Source organism: Chlorocebus sabaeus, chromosome 21, assembly GCF_047675955.1.
Source record: "Chlorocebus sabaeus isolate Y175 chromosome 21, mChlSab1.0.hap1, whole genome shotgun sequence".
In the NCBI taxonomy this organism is placed as follows: Eukaryota; Metazoa; Chordata; class Mammalia; order Primates; family Cercopithecidae; genus Chlorocebus; species Chlorocebus sabaeus.
In genome coordinates, this window is record NC_132924.1 from 116,242,824 (window position 1) to 116,260,993 (window position 18,170).

General features: G+C 38.7%; 1 pseudogene; it reads right to left on the reverse strand.

The window, feature by feature from the left end:
- Window positions 1–13,970: 13,970 nt before the first annotated feature.
- On the reverse strand, window positions 13,971–16,465 carry LOC140709715 (xaa-Pro aminopeptidase 1 pseudogene; annotated as a pseudogene).
- Between the last annotated feature and the right edge of the window lie 1,705 nt (window positions 16,466–18,170).

Consider the following 18,170-nt stretch of genomic DNA (forward strand, 5'->3'; position numbering starts at 1 on the left):
TCACAGCACCATTTATTGAATAGGGTACCCAGGAAAGGAGATTAATTTAAAGAACGTTAGGATTTTTTTCTCTCTCTCTCTGTAGGTGTGTATATTGATTATTTATTTATTTGTTTGTTTGTTTGTTTATTTATTTATTTATTTATTTTGAGATGGAGTCTCCCTCTGTCACCCAGGCTGGAGTGCAGCAGAGCAATCTCTGCTCACTGCAACCTCTGCCTACCAGGTTCAAGTGATTCTCCTGCCTCAGCCTCTCAAGTAACTGGGATTACAGGCATGCACCACCATGCGCAGCTAATTTTTGTATTTTTAAAATAGACGGGCTTCACCATGTTGGCCAGGTTGGTCTCAAACTCCAACCTCAAGTGGTCCACCCACCTCAGCCCCCCAAAGTGCTGGGATTTCAGACGTGAGCCACCATGCCCAGCCTGATGTTTTCAAATTGGATATGTCATATTGGGGTATTCACACAAATATATTTATGCACTAGAATTATTCTATATTTTAAAAATTACATTTTTATCACAGGTTTATCAATTTTCTTCCTCTCATCAAATAACTGGCTTTTAATTTTGTATATAATTATGCCACTTATTTTCCAAGTTATTAATTTATGCTTTTATATTGCTTCCCTATTTTGCTTTAAATTAATACTTTATTCTGTTCCAGAATTCTACAGTATAATCATTTTTCTGTGAATATCTCTTTTTCATTTCTTCTTATTAAAGACCTTTAAGTGAGTACATTTTCTTCTAAACACTGTTTTGGCCTACATCCCAATACATTTTAATATGCAGAGCTGTGTTTATTATTACTTTAAAATAGATTTTTGTTGCATTCTTAATTTGTTTCCTAAGCCAATTTTTACTTATAAAAAAGTATTTTTAATATTAAAAAATTAAACAATTTGTCAATATTCTCATTATTTACTTCTTTTTAAAATATGGTTAAAGCATGTATTGGGCAGAATTTCTGCCATTAAGAGGTTGGTAGTTAATATTTGTAAATATATCCTTATGGCTTATTTAAGATTTTTTTGGTAACAGCTATACACCGATATAGTTTTAATTTTCTCATCCAAGTTTACAATTTATTGAAGTTGCCTGAGTAACTGGATTGTCCAAGTATTCAATATTTTCATTAATTAGTTTTATCATCTTGATATTTTCAGTCCCTGCCTTACCCACTCCTAAGAATCACCATTGTTTTTTGAGGTAATCCTGACCAAGAAGAATTACATCCAAGATATTAGTACTGCCCATATAAGAAGTCTGTGATGAGTCCTCTTTTTCCTAAGAGGTTATTTGTGATGACTGGGTGAGCTTCCAGAGTTATTGTTTTCTGACCATGACCTCTGTATCGACTGATGCAATAGAAATTCGGCCCCCATTTCTGGTTGTAAAAACTCTAGGACTGGATATCAGCTCCACCTTGACCACTGTTGTTCGCTGGGGAGCTTGATTTTGCTCCCTAAACCCTCAGTAGCTGGGTGAAGAGAGGAGTCAACCACAATTACGCATTCCCAGTTACTTCCCAGTGCTGATGCATCCTGCATTGGAGACCTACTACTACTTGGGATCTTCTCAAAACATTGAATTCTGCCAAAAGAAATCTTTGCCACTAGTATCTACCCCTCTTAGAAAGTCATTTTTCTGCCACACGTGAAATATTGAGGTTCTAGTATGCCTGCTGCTTGAACTTGCTAACTTCAATGATGTGCAATTCAGATCTTTCTCCACAAATGCATTATTTTGTGATTCTTTTTGTGTTTTTCCATGTTCTCAGAGAAGCGGATGTCAAAACCAGATTAACCATGCAGGTGCTTATTAGGGGGAAATGTCTGTGAAGGAATATGGAGAAGGAACCAGAGCACATTGGGAAGAGTCATCAAGCCACAAAGCAAGTCTGACCTGGAGTGAAGGATGCAGAGACACAAGGTGAGTGGAAACTTTCTACATTGTCTAAGAAGGTTGGGAAAACCAATGGGGAGTTCTCAATCGAAAGTTGCAGTCAGAGATAATCCTAGTCTCCAGGAATAGGTTGTGCCTTAAATCCCATGAGAGCAGTATGTAGGTGGCATAGCCCCCCATAGAGATGGATTCCAAAGCTGGCAGCTGGAACTCTCCTCAATTAGCTCCATATACTTGGAGGTTTGCAAAGAGAATTTTGATGGCTGCCACATTCTCCTCCATGTTAAACAATTGTGCATTAATGTTTTAATGATACACTGTTTAATTGAATGTAAAGATGTTAAGTGTTCTTTTCTATTGTGCCTTTTCATTACATTATATAGTTACCACTATGCTTAATAATTTATGTATTGATTTCTACTTTTTTTTTTTGAGACAGAGTCTCACTCTGTCACCCAGGCTGGAGTGCAGTGATGCAATCTTGGCTCACTGTAACCTCCGCCTCCCGGGTTCAAACAATTCTTTAGTAAAGATGGGGTTTCACCATGTTGGCCAGGCTGGTCTCGAACTCCTGGTCTTAACTGATCTGCCCACCTTGGCCTCCCACAGTGCTGGGATTACAGGCCTAAGCCACTATGCCACACTATGATTTCTACTATTTTGAATATTATTTATACTTTCCCTGTAATTTAGAAATGTCATAGTTCATCTTCAATTTTTGAAATTGTATAAATTGACTTTATTTTTCAATATAGAATGATAGTTTTCTGAGAGATGGGTTTTGTTTTTGTTTTTGCTTTCCAAAATAGTAATTATGGTTGAAATCCACTCAACGAAATTGTTTTGCCACCTGCCTATACTTCTTATCCTGCTCTGCTTTAACATTTATGCCTTTTTATATGTAGACAATATTTACATGTTCTTCTAAAATGAGTTGAAGATAGCTTTATTTAATTCAATTCTACAAAGTTAACTAATACAAAGATTTTTTGCTTCTAGTTCCAAAATGGCAATATAGAAGCAAGATGGTTTCACTTTCCCCCGCAAAAAACTGAAAACAATTATATAGTGCCGAGATTTTCACCAGCAGCCACCCAGAAGTCAAATACGAGAATGAAATAGTTTCCAAGGCCACAAAGAAGTGAAGAAAACTAAGCAGATGGTAAGAGAATTGGACTTACACATCTGCAAAGCTCCTCCCCCACCATTCTGTCCAGCACCAAATACATGGAAAATCGCCCCCAACACAACTTACACTTGAAAAATATGATTGAGGGGGTTAACCAGCTTCCCCATCATCTTGGGTGCTCTGGCAGGAAACTTTTTCTTGCTTTAACCCACAGAAAGCATCATGACAGCCTAAAGGGAGAAATAGCTCTAGGGAGAGGCAGAGACAAGGTGTGTAGGAAGGACTAACATCCACAGCTATGGAAATTGATCTATTACTTAGCCAAAGAAGACACCAAATCAGAGCGGTTGTTCAGCAGCACCATGCTTTAGAAGGTACATTCCACAGGTCTCCTGGGCACAAAGCCCTAGCCAGCCTTGATACCACCTAGATAATCCCTTTGGAATCTCCCCCATTCAGGATAGGCAGTGCTCTGATCATTTACTACAGCTGAGGTGAACCTGGCCCCATCTTGAGCCAAAAACAGGGCAGCAACCTAGCAGTAAAGATTCACTAAGCACGTATGTCCAGTAAAAAACAAAACAAGCTGGACAGAGAAGATTGAAAAGAACAATCCTTCATTGCAAAGACACAGACACATACCCACAAGAAACAACTGCAAACATGACCTTCCCAAAAGGATAAAGCACAAATACAGTGACTGACCCTAATGAGATGGCAATATGTGAGTTCTCTGACCAAGAATTCAAAGTTGCAGTTTTGGGTAGTGAAATAATCTGTACACCAACCCCCTGCGACATGCAATTTACTCATGTAGCAAACCTGCACATGTACCCCCTGAACCTAAAATAAAATTTGGAAGGAAAATAAATAAATAATAAAACTTAAATCTCACTTTAAAAAGATGTTTTGATCAAAATAATTTCAATTGTTTAACATAAAGACTAAAATAATCACCTGTAATGATGAGCTAGAGATGTTATTCAGTACAAAGATGTTGTTATTAATGAGGAGGAATGTTATAATAGCACGTATCTGAGTTGGCATGGCTATTCATTGCAAAGATAAAGGAGCATGTAGAAGTATTCTTGGAACCAACCCCAATGCCCATCAGTGATAGAGTGGATAAAGAAAATGTGGCACATATACACCATGGAATACTATGCAGTCATAAAAAAGAATGAGTTCATGTCCTTTGTAGGGACATAGATGAAGTTGGAAGCCATCATTCTTGGTAAACTAACACAGGAACAGAAAACCAAACACCACATGTTCTCACTCATAAGTGGGAGTTGAACAATGAGAGCACATGGACACAGGGAGGGGAACATCACACACCGGAACCTGTCAGGGAGTGGGGGGTAAGGGGAGGGAGAGCATTAGGACAAATATCTAATGCATGTGTGGCTTAAAAACTAGATGATGGTTTGATAGGTGCAGCAAACCACCATGGCACATATTGTATACCTATGTAACAAACCTGCATGTTCTGGACATGTATCCCAGAACTTAAAGTAAAATTTCAAAAGGAAGTATTCTAGAAGAGAATGTAAATAAAAATTTAAAATTAGACAGCAACCTAGCAGTAAAGATTCAGTAAGCAAATGTATCCATTAGAAACCAAAACAAGCCGGACAGAGAAGACTGGAATAAATAATCCTCCCATGCAAAAACTAGGAAATATTTCCACAAGAAACAACTGCAGACAGAGAACCATGGCCTCCCCAAAAGGACAAAGCAAAAATTCAGTGACTAACCCTAAGGAGATCAAATCAACAGAATCTAGAACAAAAAAACATATAATTATTTCAATAGATGCTGAAAAAGTATTTTATAAAATTCAACATCCCTTCATGATAGAATTTCTCATAAAAATATATATAGAAGGAACATATTTCAAAGCAATAAAGGCCATATATAACAAACTCACAGGTAACATCATATTGAACAGCTTAAAAATTGAAGGTCTCTCCTCTAAGGACTGGAACAAGGTAAGGATGCACACTCTCACCACTGTTATTCAATATAATACTAGAAGTCATGGCCAGAGCAATTAGGCAAGATAAAGAAATAAAGGGCATCCAAATTGGAAAGAAAGAAGTCAAATTAGCCTTATTTGCAAATGACATGTTCTTATACCTAGAAAAACCTAGACTGTACCCCTCAAAAAAAAAAAAACTGTTAGAACTGATGAGTTCAATACAGTTGCAGGATACAAAAATCAACATACAAAATTTAGAAGCATTTATATGCATCAATGTCAAACAATCTGAAAAAATAATCAAGAAAGCGATCCCACTTACAATAGCTACAAAAAATATAAAATACGTAAGAATCAATCTGACTAAAGACATGAAAGATCTATACAAGGAAAACTGCAAAACTCTGATGAAAGAAAGTGAAGAGGACATGAAAAATGGAATGATATTTCATGCTCATGAATTGGAAAAATTAATAATGTTAAAATGACAATATACCAAAAGCATCTTACAGATTCAATGCAATCTCTATCAAAATATCAGTGATATTCTTCACAAAAATAGAAAAAAAATCCTAAATGTATAAGCAACCACAAAATATCCCAAACAGCCAGCTCAATCTTGAGCAAAAAGAACAAAGTAGGGGACGTTACACCACCTGACTTCAATATTTACTACAAAGCTATAGTCATCGACACAGCATGTACTGGCATCAAAGCAGACATATAGATGATGGAACATACTAGAGAACTGAGATATAAACCCATGCATTTACAGCCAACTCATCTTTGACAAAGACGCCAAGAACATACAATGGGGAAAGGATAATCTTTTCAATACATGGTACTGGGATATGCAGAAAAATGAAATTAGACCCTTATCCCTCATCACATATACAAATCAAATCAAAATTGATTAAAAACTTAAATCTAAGACCTGAAACTATGAAGCTGCTGGAAGAAAACTCTGAGGAAATGTTCCAGCACATTGATCTGGTTAAAAATTTCTTTGTCTGAGATCTCAAAATCACAGACAACCAAAGCAAAAATATGATGAGATTACAGCAAGCTAAAAACCTTCTGCACAGCAAAGGAAACAGTCAACAAAGTGAGAAGACAACTCGCAGAATGGGATAAAATATTTGCAAAGTATCCACCTGACAAGAGATTAATAACAGCCAGAATATATAAGGTGCTCGAAGAACTCAATAGCAAAGTAAACAAACAAAAATGTTCAGTTATAAAATGGGCAAAAGATCTGAACAGACATTTCTCAAAAGAAGACATACAAATGATCAACAGGTATTTGAAAACAATGTTCAACATCACTAATCATCTGAGAAATGCAAATCAAAACCACAATGAGATGTCATCTCATCCCAGTTAAAATGACTTGTATCAAAAAGATAGGCAATAACAGATGCTGGTGAGGATGTCTAGACAGAGGAGTCCTCACAGACTGCTGGGGGGAATGTAAATTATTACAGCCCCTATAATAGCATGGAGGTTCCTCACAAAACTAAAGATAGAACTGCCATGCCATCCAGCAATTTTACTACTGGGCACACATCCAAAACAAAGGAAAGCAATATATTAAACAGAGTGCAGAGTCTCTGTACTCTCATGTTTAACGCAGCACTATTCAAAATAGCCAAAATGTGGAATCAACCTAAGTACCCATCAACAGATGAATGGATAAAAAAAAAAAAAAAGCCACATATACACAGTGAAATATTATTCAGCCATAAAAAGAGTAAAATCTTGTCATTTGCAGCAACATGGGTGGAACTAGATACCATTATGTTCAGTGAAATGAGCCATGCACAGAGAGATACATATTGCATGATCTCACTTATATAAGCTAAAAAAGTAAATCTCATGAAGACAGAGAATAAAATGGTGGTTACCCAGAAGCCAGGAAGGGTAAGAGGGAGGGAGGAATAAAGGGGAAAATAATAATATAAATGTATTTATTATTATGGTACATTTAAAATGGTAAAGATGGTAAATTTTATACATATATTTTACCTCAATTTTTTAAAGTGTAAATAAAATTTCTATTTCTAAACTGGAAATAGAAATGTTGGATTTCTTTCTTTAATGTGAAGTTTTGTACTAGTGGTTTTATGTTCAAATGTTTGTCTCCATTCTCTTTTTTTATCTCATCTAGGGTTTTAAATCCAGTATTATACTAGTTATGACATCAATCCATTAGCTGTCAGGGTTCTCAATGATAGCTTTCAACATGATTTTCCCACTCAGTAAGTTTCTTGGAAAAATAACTTTAAATGTTATTCAGAGATAATAAATGTGGTCAGCAAATCTCTCTCTGGCCTTTGAATCTGTAATTTTTCTACTTTTTGTTTTGTTCCCAAATAAATGATCACCTAATAAGAAAAAATGGTCTTTGGGGGAGTAGGTTTTCTTCAATAACTTACCAATATTGTCCTCTTCAAGGATTTTATTATATAGGTTCTAAAAGTTGTAGTCATCCTAGGCTAGGCACAGTGGCTCACGCCTGTAATCCCAACACTTTGGGAGGCCGAGGTGGGTGGATCATTTGAGGTCAGGAGTTTAAGACCAGCCTGGCCAACATGGTGAAATCCTATCTCAACTAAAAAAATACAAGAATTAGCTGGGTGTGGTGGAAGCCACTGGTAGTCCCAACTACTCGGGAGGCTGAGGTGGGAGGCTGAGGCGGGAGACTCGCTTGAACCCAGTAGGCAGAGGTTGCAACGAGCCAAGATCGTGCCACTGCACTCCAGTCTGGGCAACAAGAGCAAAACTCTGTCTCAAAAAGAAAGAAAAAAAAAAAAAGAATAAAAGTTGTAGTCTGCAATATGTTGAATATTATCAGTTTATTTTTAGATTCATGTATCATCATTACATTGCCATTGAAATGAAAGGTGGAAGCAAGTAACTGCGTGGGCTTGTTCACCAGTTTTTCTTTTTTTTTCTATTATTGGTCAGTCTGTTTCTGGATGTGAACGACTGATACCCAACCTGAACTAATGTAGTCAAAAAGAGAATATTTTTTCCTATGTAACCACAAGAAAGGAAGAGGAGCAGTGGTATAGCTGGACTATTTTGCCCTCCACCCCTTATCATAGCTTCTTTCTAACACTGGCTCCATTATCTCTTCTGCAACCTGGTTTCCTCCACGTGGGTGTTCTAGGAATGCACCATTAAGTCCCAATATCAACAAAGCAATGACACTCCTCCTCCAAGTCCAGTTTGGCATATGCTGAGGGAGAGCTATGATTGGTCTTGCTCGAGTCAGGTAGACACCAACACCATCTCTTATCACTGGGGGAGTGAAGTGTTATCTAAATGGTTGGCTCAGTTTGAGTTATGTGTGCACCTTCAGGCTATCATCATTTGTGGTCAGGTGCATAGACTGGGAAGGAAAATCACGTGTTCTTAAGCCAAATGTTTGCAAAGGTGAAAGAAGCATTTCCCAAGGGAAAAAGTTGCTTCCTCAGAGAAAGGAGGAAGGCATTCTAGGCAGACAAAACAATTCCTATTCATTATAATAACTTTTACTCATTTGACACCACCTATTCAGAAATTCTCTTTATATCCAAGACAGATTATTATACACCATTCTTAAGTTTTGTCATTTTTAATGTTTTATTTTAATCCAATTATAGTTTGGGTTTGATTTCCTGGTCTATCCCATCAATTAACTTTTCAAGATTAACAACAATAATCTTCTTTATAGACATTTTTAAAATAACTTTACAAAATCAAGAACTACAGCTATGCATAAAGTAATGTGAACATTTCTGGCCTGTTGTCCATGTACCCTAAATCTCCAGCCAAGTGACATAACAGGTCAGTGGGTATCTTTCTAACCCTTTTCCTAATCATATCCTAAAACACACACACAAACAGAGAAATGTTTTAAAACAAAATATATGATACCTTGTATGGTATTCTATAGCTCTTTTTACTTACTGTAAAGTAGTCAATTTTATATATCAATATACATAGTATTCCCCACTTCTATTTAATGGTTGCATAGTAAGTATTCCATTTAATAAATATAACAGAATTTATTTAATCACTTCCCTTTCCTTAGATACTTAAGCTGCTTCCAGTTGCATTCTTTTATTTTATTTATTTTATTTTTTTTTTGAGACAAAGTCTTACTTTGTTGCTCAGGCTGGAGTGCAGTGGTGTGATCACACTTCACTGAAACCTTGACCTCCCAGGGTCGATCCTCCCACCTCAGCCTCCTGAGTAGCTGGGACTACAGGTGCCCACCACCAAGCCCAGCCAATTTTTAAAATTATTTGTAGAGATAGGGGTCTTCCTGTGTTTCCCAGGCTGGTTTTAAACTCCTGAGCATAAGCATTCCTTCTGCCTCAGCCTCCCAAAGTGCTGGAATTACAGGCGTGAGCCACTGCACCCAGCCAAACTGAATTATTTTAAAGCAAAAGATATACATGTTTCCAACAAGGGATATATATGTTTCCAACAAGGGTATATGTGTCCTTTTGTACATATCTCCGCACCTCGTGTAAGTACATTTAGAAAAACAATTCCAAGAAATGGATAGCTGGGTCAAAGAGTATGCCAGCAATAGTACTAATTACTCTGTTATAGTTAATCATTATGTTACTATCTCTTTTATTCTAACCTGTCCTAATGACTGCTACAATTCCTCTCATTTATTTGCTAAAACATATTACCCATTCTTTATATTTTCACTGTGATTGTTGGAGTCATTCCATTGCAGAAAAGTTAGAAGTTTCTCCTGAGTTCTTATGCACTATAAAGTTGTTTTCTTGTACAAGAATAATTTTCCTGACTCCCTTTTTGCATACCTACTGCTAATTTTTGATACTGATGTTTTCATTTGTGTTCAATAGAAAAAGAAATCTCTGACCAATTACTTTGGCATTTGGTGACATCTTCAGTTAAGCATTTAAAAATATACTCCAAAACACCACCAACCGGAAATGTGTTATTCCATTTTCCAGAGACCCTAAGTTTTAGACTTAATCATCAAAAGTTTTTATATTGTATTTAAATGTTAGGTATGAAAATCAGTCTTAATAGATTCTATTGAGCATATCTGAATGTCTTCTTGGTTTCTCAAGACCATCATTAGACGCCCCTGTCATATGCACATGATCTCGGAGAAGGTTCGCTCCTGCACTAAATGAGCAAAAATGTCTTAATTCCTTGGGTCAGCTTTGTAGAGTTGCTTTTAAATTTCTCCCAACATGCCTCTTGACTGAGAGCTAACACACTGCTTGTTGTTTTCAACAGACCCTGCCTTTTCTTATCTCCTTTCTATGAGTAAATCATTTTATCAAGCTTATTTCCAATGAATAAATAAACAGATAAAAGGGACTCTAACAGACTTCCTGTGAGTAAAGTGACTAAGCTTTATATAGTTCACGGACTTTGCCACATTTATTTTGCCTGCTTGCTGGTTTATTTTGCTGTTTTCTGATGCCTAGCTATGTTCTAGAAAGACTACATAGTTGAGTTTTGGATTAATAAGACATACATGTTAATTATAACACCTAGAGAATCAGGATCATAGAGTACCTCAAATACAGACGTTTTTAAAAGTGCCAGAATATCAAAAGAAGATATAACTATACTCAAATATTAAAGCATCAAAGCATAATATACTCGCGTGGTTCAAAATTTTAAAGGATACTTTGAAACACTTTTCTACCTGATCCTCCTCCCTCAAGGCAACCAATGTTATCACTTTCTTCTATGTCTTTACAGAGGTAATTTTAAGCATATACGTCTGCATAAGCAAATGCATACAAGCACATTTTCTTTTTGTACAAATGGTAGTATATTGAACATATGTCCTATGCAGTACAGATCACTGTATATTTATACATAAGACATTCTTGGTTCTTGTTTCCTTTTTTAATAACTCCAGATTATTCCACCAAATGGAATACATACATTATTTCCCTGTACCGGAATATCTAAATGACAATTTCTAGAAGAGGAACTGCTAGACCAAAGCGTAAAACCATTTGTCGCTTTAATATATATTACATAACTGCCCTTCATGCAGGTGACTACATTTTACACTACCTATTTTCACACAGTGTATTATAAAACTTTTTGACATTTGCCAGTTTAATAAGTGAAAATAGTATCTTAATATGGTTTTAATTTTTATTGTTCTCTTTATGGATGAAGATGAAAATATTCTCGTATGTGCTTATCTTTTGCCCATTTTTCTGCTGAGTAGTTATATTTTTTCTTATAGGAGCTTTTTACACATGACACAAATTAACCTTTTGTGATATGAGTTGAAAATACTTTCTGATGTTTTCGTGTGTCTATTTACCTTGGGGTAGTATTAACCAAAGAAAATTTTTAAAAAATTCTTAATAAAGTCAGGTTTGTCAATCTTCTATGACATCTGTGTTTTATGTCATCCTAAGAAAGGTCTTACCTGTTTTAATAAACATTCTTTTATTTCTTATGTTAAATCTATGGGGCTTTTCTTACATTTAAATATTTGACCCATTTTAAACAGCCTGGTATGACATAGGTAGTAATGGAATTAACTTTCGTTTTTTAGGTAGCTGCCTAGTTTGACCATTTATTAAATAATTCATTTTTTCCCAATGATAGTACTGAGTGTTTAAATTATAGCTATATAATCTGTTTTACAGATATAGTTATTCCTCATTATGTCTCCATTTCAGAATGTTTTTGAAAATTTTTTGCTTGTTTATTTTTCCATAATAAAAAATATAATCTGAGCTTGGCACAATGGCTTATGTGTGTAATCCCAGCTATTCAGGGGGCTGAGGTGGGAGGATAACTTGAGTCTAGCAGTTCAAGTCTGCAGTGAGCTATGATCATGCCACTACACTCTAGCCTGGGTGATAGAGCAAGACTCTGTCTCTAAAAATATAAATGAATGAAATAATGAATGAATTAAAAATATAAATGAATGAAATAATGAATGAATTAATTAATAAAGTATAATCTGCTTGTCTAGCTTTAAAAAATACTATTGAATTTTTCATTGTGATTGTAACATTTTTATGGATACACTTAGAGGAGAATTGATATCTTTATATTGTTTACTCCACCTTTCCATCTGTTCAGATCTACTTTTGTGTCTTTCAGGAGCATTTTTTTTAAGTGTCAATCTCGTTTAAATGCAAATCGTTACTTGTCAAGCTTATTCTTAATAATGTTATATTTGTTTTTGCTTTTGTAAATGAGGTTCTTTTCTTCCACTATATTGTCTAACTTAATATGTTTTATACTTGAAGTTTTTTGACTCTCAATATAAATTTTGTGCCCAGCCACATGGGTTTTTTACTTTACTTTGTTGAGATTTCCAGATAAACAAATTATTAAAAATTCATGTTAATCTTATTTACTCCTCCTTTTTAACATCTTGCCCCTGCATTTTTTTCTCTTGTCTAATTGCATAGGCTAACATGCCAGAAATTTTAATTAGTTTACATAGAGATGCAGTACATAAATTTAAGTTGAAGATCTGTCATTCCATAAGACACACAGATTATGTGTGTCATTATTTATTTTGGATTGATCCGTCCTCTCACCAGGAGCTCAGGCAGCTGTTAAACTCTGGAAAGAGGGCCTAAAAAAGATAGGGGTATGGATAATGGAAGCCTTGCATAAATTCTAATCAAAGTGGCAGAAAGCACTTTCTAACCCACCATCCTTCCTCGAGGGAGGGCAAAGACTGATGTCGATGTCTTTGCTGACCTCTTCTGGCAAATCTGAGGTTAGCCAGAAGATGAAAGATTTGATTGGTTCTTTTTTCCACTTCAATTTCATGTGATCACAAAGTCCCTGGGTTTGCCTGATTCGCCTGTTGGAAAAGATTTTTCAGTATCCCAGAAGTTTTTTTTAAGTCCACACTTTCTTTAACCTCTCAGTCTTCTTCTTTTCTTCCCTCTCTTTTATAAAATGTTCAAAGCTTTATCTCCCTTTCCTCTCTCACATTTTTGGCTGTTCAAATATCTCTGTATCAACCATTATCTTCCCCACTTGACTTTATTTCTGAGCTCCAAATTCCTGCAGTCTTTGGAAATAGGGCAAATAAATGAGAAGTCACTGATCACCTTGGCTGGAACAATTTTAGTGGACAGTGGGAAGGAGAATCCAACTTGCTGTGGATTAAAAAAAATGCATGTGAAGTATGGAAATAATAACAGTGGGTATGTACTTGTATTTCAAAAGCTTTGCAGGAAATAGATATAAGATTGGATGATAACGTAGTGGTTAAACAACTATAAGAAAAGGGCATTCATTCATTCATCCATTCATTCATTGTTTAGGGAGTGCAGTGGCCCTGCAAATGCCACTCTCATATCTCTAACGATAGGGAGCATAGCTGACTGGCAGCCCTAGCTGCTATGCTCCAAAATCCTTCTCATGTCTTCGTTAGGTCTTGCTTCCCACAGACTGCTCCCAGCTAATGACTGTGGCTGGCAGGGAGCCACTCAGGTAAGCAATGTAAACTTAAGAACAACTCAGTGCCCTTGTTGGACTTTGTTGGAGCTGCACGGCTGTTGCAGATCTTCCACTCAATCTTCCCACCTTGACTCTCTCCTTCATAATGTTCATGCCCCCATCACTATCTGATGGCTCTCCCTGCCTTCCCAGTGCCAGGCTTCTTCTTTCTCCCTCCGTATTTTCCCAAAGAAATTGCTCAGACTTCTGATCCTTCTGGGTGTCTACTTCTTGGAAGACTCCACCTACCACAGAGTGGAATAGCCTGGAGCAGGTTTGTAGGGTAAGAGTAGAAGTGAGAAAAGAATGCTTTACTTCCCATTTCTCAACTGCAGATTTCTTCCCAAACTTTCTAGTCTTTGTCTGCCCGTCTGGTGCCCTGCTGTGTTGCTACACCTTTCCCTCTTTGCATTCTCTTGATGTGACCCTTGACCTTGTCCCAATTCTGAACTTTCTATCTAGCTTTCTTTTTTTTTTTTTTTTTTCAGTTTTGACATTTTTATTCACTGATCATAAATATAGTCTCATGAGCATTAAGGTGATCATGAATGATGTACTAGCACCTGGAACATGACCATCATGGAGCACTCATTGTTTCCCCATCACTGGCCAGAGAAGTCAGGGCAACTCCCTTTCATCAAGTGTTCGACTTTGGAGGGGCCCTCCTTCTGGTGCAGCAATTTTATTCTTGGCTCGTTCTCAACAATTAAAAAATCATAAAAGACTCAGTGTTTGCAATAAAATATCAAAGAGGATAAGAAGATTTTCTATTCTTCTTAAAGTCTAAAGTAAAAAGGGGAGGTAGGGAAGAAGGAGAGGAAAGGGGAAAGATGTCAGGGATCTGCCACGTTTCTTCCTTTCCCCAGAGCATTTTGTAAAAACAAAACCAGGGAGGTATTAATGCTGTTTGGAGATGGGTTGCGTCTCTCTGATAAGCCACTCGAGAGCTTCCTGGCGGCCCTGTTTCTGCAATTCCTTCCCAATCACGTCCCTGCAGGTCAGGTGGTAATTGTTGAGCCAGTCGCACTCTTTGTCTGTAAGAGAATCCACATCTATCATTTTGGTCTGAATTGGAACCAAAGTTAGAGGTTCAAAGGTCAGGCTTTCCCGGTTATTAAAATTATACTTGGTCTTCACAGGAACCACAAGAACAACATTCTCAATGCGAATTCCAAAAGCCCCATCTTCATAATACCCAGGCTCATCGGTGACAATCATGCCTGCCTCCAAGGGCTCATCAGAGAATGTTTTGTAACTGATGCTGCAAGGACCCTCATGGACATTCAAAAAAGACCCAACACCATGTCCAGTCCCGTGCAAGTAATCTAGGCCTGAATCCCATAAAGCTGAACGGGCAAAGGAGTCAAGAAGGTGACCTTTGGTTCCAGTCGGGAAAACAGCTGCACTCACAGCTATATGGCCCTTGAGGACATATGTGAAGCATTCCTTCTCGTAGGCTGTAGGGGTCCCAAAATGCATTGTCCGTGTCACATCTGTGGTGCCATCCTTGTATTGAGCACCCGAGTCAATGAGGTACACCTCATCCAGAGACAAGGTCCTATTCGTCTCAGGGACTGGCGCGTAGTGAATGATGGCGCCGTTGGGTCCCGTACTGGAAATCGTTGGGAAGCTCAGGTCCACAAAGTCTGCCTGTTGTCTGCGAAACTCCTCAGCTTTGTCAGCAGCTGAGATCTCTGTCACACCACCTTTGGGAACCTCTTTCTCCAGCCAGTTAAAGAGTTCACAGAGGGCAACAGCATCTTTAATGTGAGCCCGCCTCATGCCTTCTGACTCGGCTGAATTCTTCACAGCTTTAGCGATGCAGATGGGGGTATAAGGCATACAGCAGCGGTGGTCCTTGGGGATGGCCTCGCTCACAGCATAGCTGGCCTTGTCGCTGACCCACACCTTCTCCCTTGGGGAGAGATCAGCACACAGGGCCTTGAGTTCGCTCAGGATGGACTTGTAGGGATGCACCTGGATCCTGTATTCGGCCTCCAGACCCAAGTCAAGAAGCAGGTGCTCCTTCACACTGGGGGCGTCTATGCGGTCACCATCAATGAAGAGCATGATCGTCTCTAGTCCTGTGATTGCGTAGGAGAAAAATACTGGATTGTGCTCCACATCTGATCCTCGGAGATTAAATAGCCACGCAATCTCATCCAAGGCAGTGACCACAAACCACATGACGTTCCTCTCAGCCATTTTCAACCGAAGGTCTGCAACCTTGTCCTTCCAGGAGATGCCTGTGTAATCCAGGCCCAGTGTGAGGAGAGGCTTGCAAGGGCGCTCAGGACGGTCTGTCCAGATTTTGTCAACGAGGTTCTCCTTGACGGGAATGAGGTGGTGGCCGGCACTTCTCAGAACCTTGGCCATTTTCTTCCAATAATCTGTAGGAATGATTAAGGGGTCCACACCAACCCTGGATCCTTCAGGAAGCACACTCACCAGCCAGTCTTCCTGAGTTGGTGTATCCTTCAGACCCATCTTCATGAGTGTCCAGTTGCTGTCCATTTGCTTGGCAGCCTGGAGAAAGTAGTGCCCGTCGGTCCACATGGCCGCATGCTCTTCTGTGATGATGGCTGTGCCCGCAGAGCCATCGAATCCAGAGACAAAAGCCCGCCGACAGTCACACGGAGCAATATACTCACTCTGATGAGCATCTCCCGATGGGATGATGTAGGCCTGGATCGGTTCAGTCACATACTCAGAGTTCCTCATGGCTTGTCTCAGCTGCCAAAGCAGCTCTGAAGTCACCTTTGGAGGCATTCTGCTGTCTGTTTCCACACCTGTGTCTCCTGAGTGTGTCACCTCGTGAGGTTCAATTATTCTTAAATTTCTCAGCTGAAAATCCTGGTGATTCGCCCTTACTCGCGGTGGCTTTCTGGAGGCTGCCATTCGGCGGTGACGTGCCCCAGCCCACGTCAGGGGAGCGCAGACCAGCTTATCACCCGCTGAAGGGCCCTCTATCTAGCTTTCAACCTAAGTAGACCAAAGGCATCAGAGCAACATCAGTGGATTCCAAGGAGGGCAGCCATCTTCTCCTAGGGTTTTGTTTCTGCTGCTGAAACATTGCCCTCTTGTGGTTGCCTCTATAATGACATACGAAAATTAACATTTTCATATATCATAGAATTTCAAGGCCACAAGAAATAGGCATTTAGTACCAAAATAATTTTAAAAAGTGCCAGTCACAGATCTGTAAGACCTATTAAAAATGCCATGACAACCCATTGGCCTTTGTTTCACCACCCACCCATGCTAGAAAGAAAAAGGGTGTTTACTAGAGGGAGGAAATTCACAGGAGTACAGTTTTATAGCTGCTTCTCCCCCATGCCCTAGGCAAGTAAAGGCAATCTCCAAGAGGCTTAGGTCCTTTACTTATCCTATAGAAATTAGGTCTGTTTCTTACACCACTTCCTGGTTGAACACAAAGCCCCAAGAGACCCACCCTGGTGCCCCCAGGGAAGTGACATGGTGAGAGAATCTCAGGAAGCAATGCAGCCGAACCCCGATTCAGCTGCTCATTGCTCAAAAGCCCAAAATGAGACACGAATTGGTGGGAGGAAAAGCATGCTCATTCGGAGAGCCAGCAAACCGAGACGATGATGGAATTGCATCCTAAAGTACCATCTTAAGTCAGTACGAATTGTACTCTTTTTATGTTAATGCTGGAGAATGAGGAGGGGGTTGGGATGCAGAGGTGACCAATGACCTCAGACATCCGGGCACCAGCAAGGGTCTGAGGAGGCGGGGAACTTCTTTGTCTTTGGTCAGGTCATGATGCTCCTATAAATCTTTAACAAAACATAGTTAATTGTTTACATAAGTCTCCTTTAATCCCAGAGTCAGTTTTTAAAACTACATGATTGCCGTTTTTATGTAATATCTCAGTGCTCTAAAATTATCCTAGCCTACATGCAGGAATGGGTAAAGGCCCCTGAAACAAAAATGGAGTTAGTTATGTTAGTTCTCTTGCTATTTCACTCTTACAGCAATGAACACCTATCTTCAGAGTCTGAGAGAGCAAAGAGTCCTCTTGCCTTATCAATTGGAAGTTATAGCAAGCTGGTATTCCTATCATTGATAGGGCAAAAGGGGCCACGTGGATGCCATGGGAATGACGAACCTTGAAGGTTCCTGGCCCAAAAGGGCTACCTCCTCAAATGAGGAGACCCCCAGCACTGAGAGGCTGTAAGTTTAACAAGCACAGGAATTGAAGGGGATCACAAGGCAATGTGAAATGCAGGTGTTCCTACAAGATATCTAAAGAATCCACAAATGCACCCAATAAGAAAGATACCATTTGGATGCTTGCCCCACGAAAGGGCATCAGCAGCTAGGGATGGGACAAACAGCTCCAGACAAGTGAAAAGACATCATCCCCTTCCCCCTGACCTCCTCTTCCCTGTCTTAATACCATAGGATCCAGGCAGAGATGGGTGATTGGAGTAGACAAGTAAGGAGGAGTGAAAAGAGCAAACCATTCCTGCTCTCCACCTGCAGGTCTCTAAATAGCCAGTCAGCTATGACCAGTGGAAAACAAGTTCTTTAAATTGGACTCAATATTGAAGTTCTAATATAGATTGAAAAGCACAATTTAACACATGATAATGGGTCTTCATGAACACTATGAAGGCATTTTTAAGCAAAGCGAGGAAAA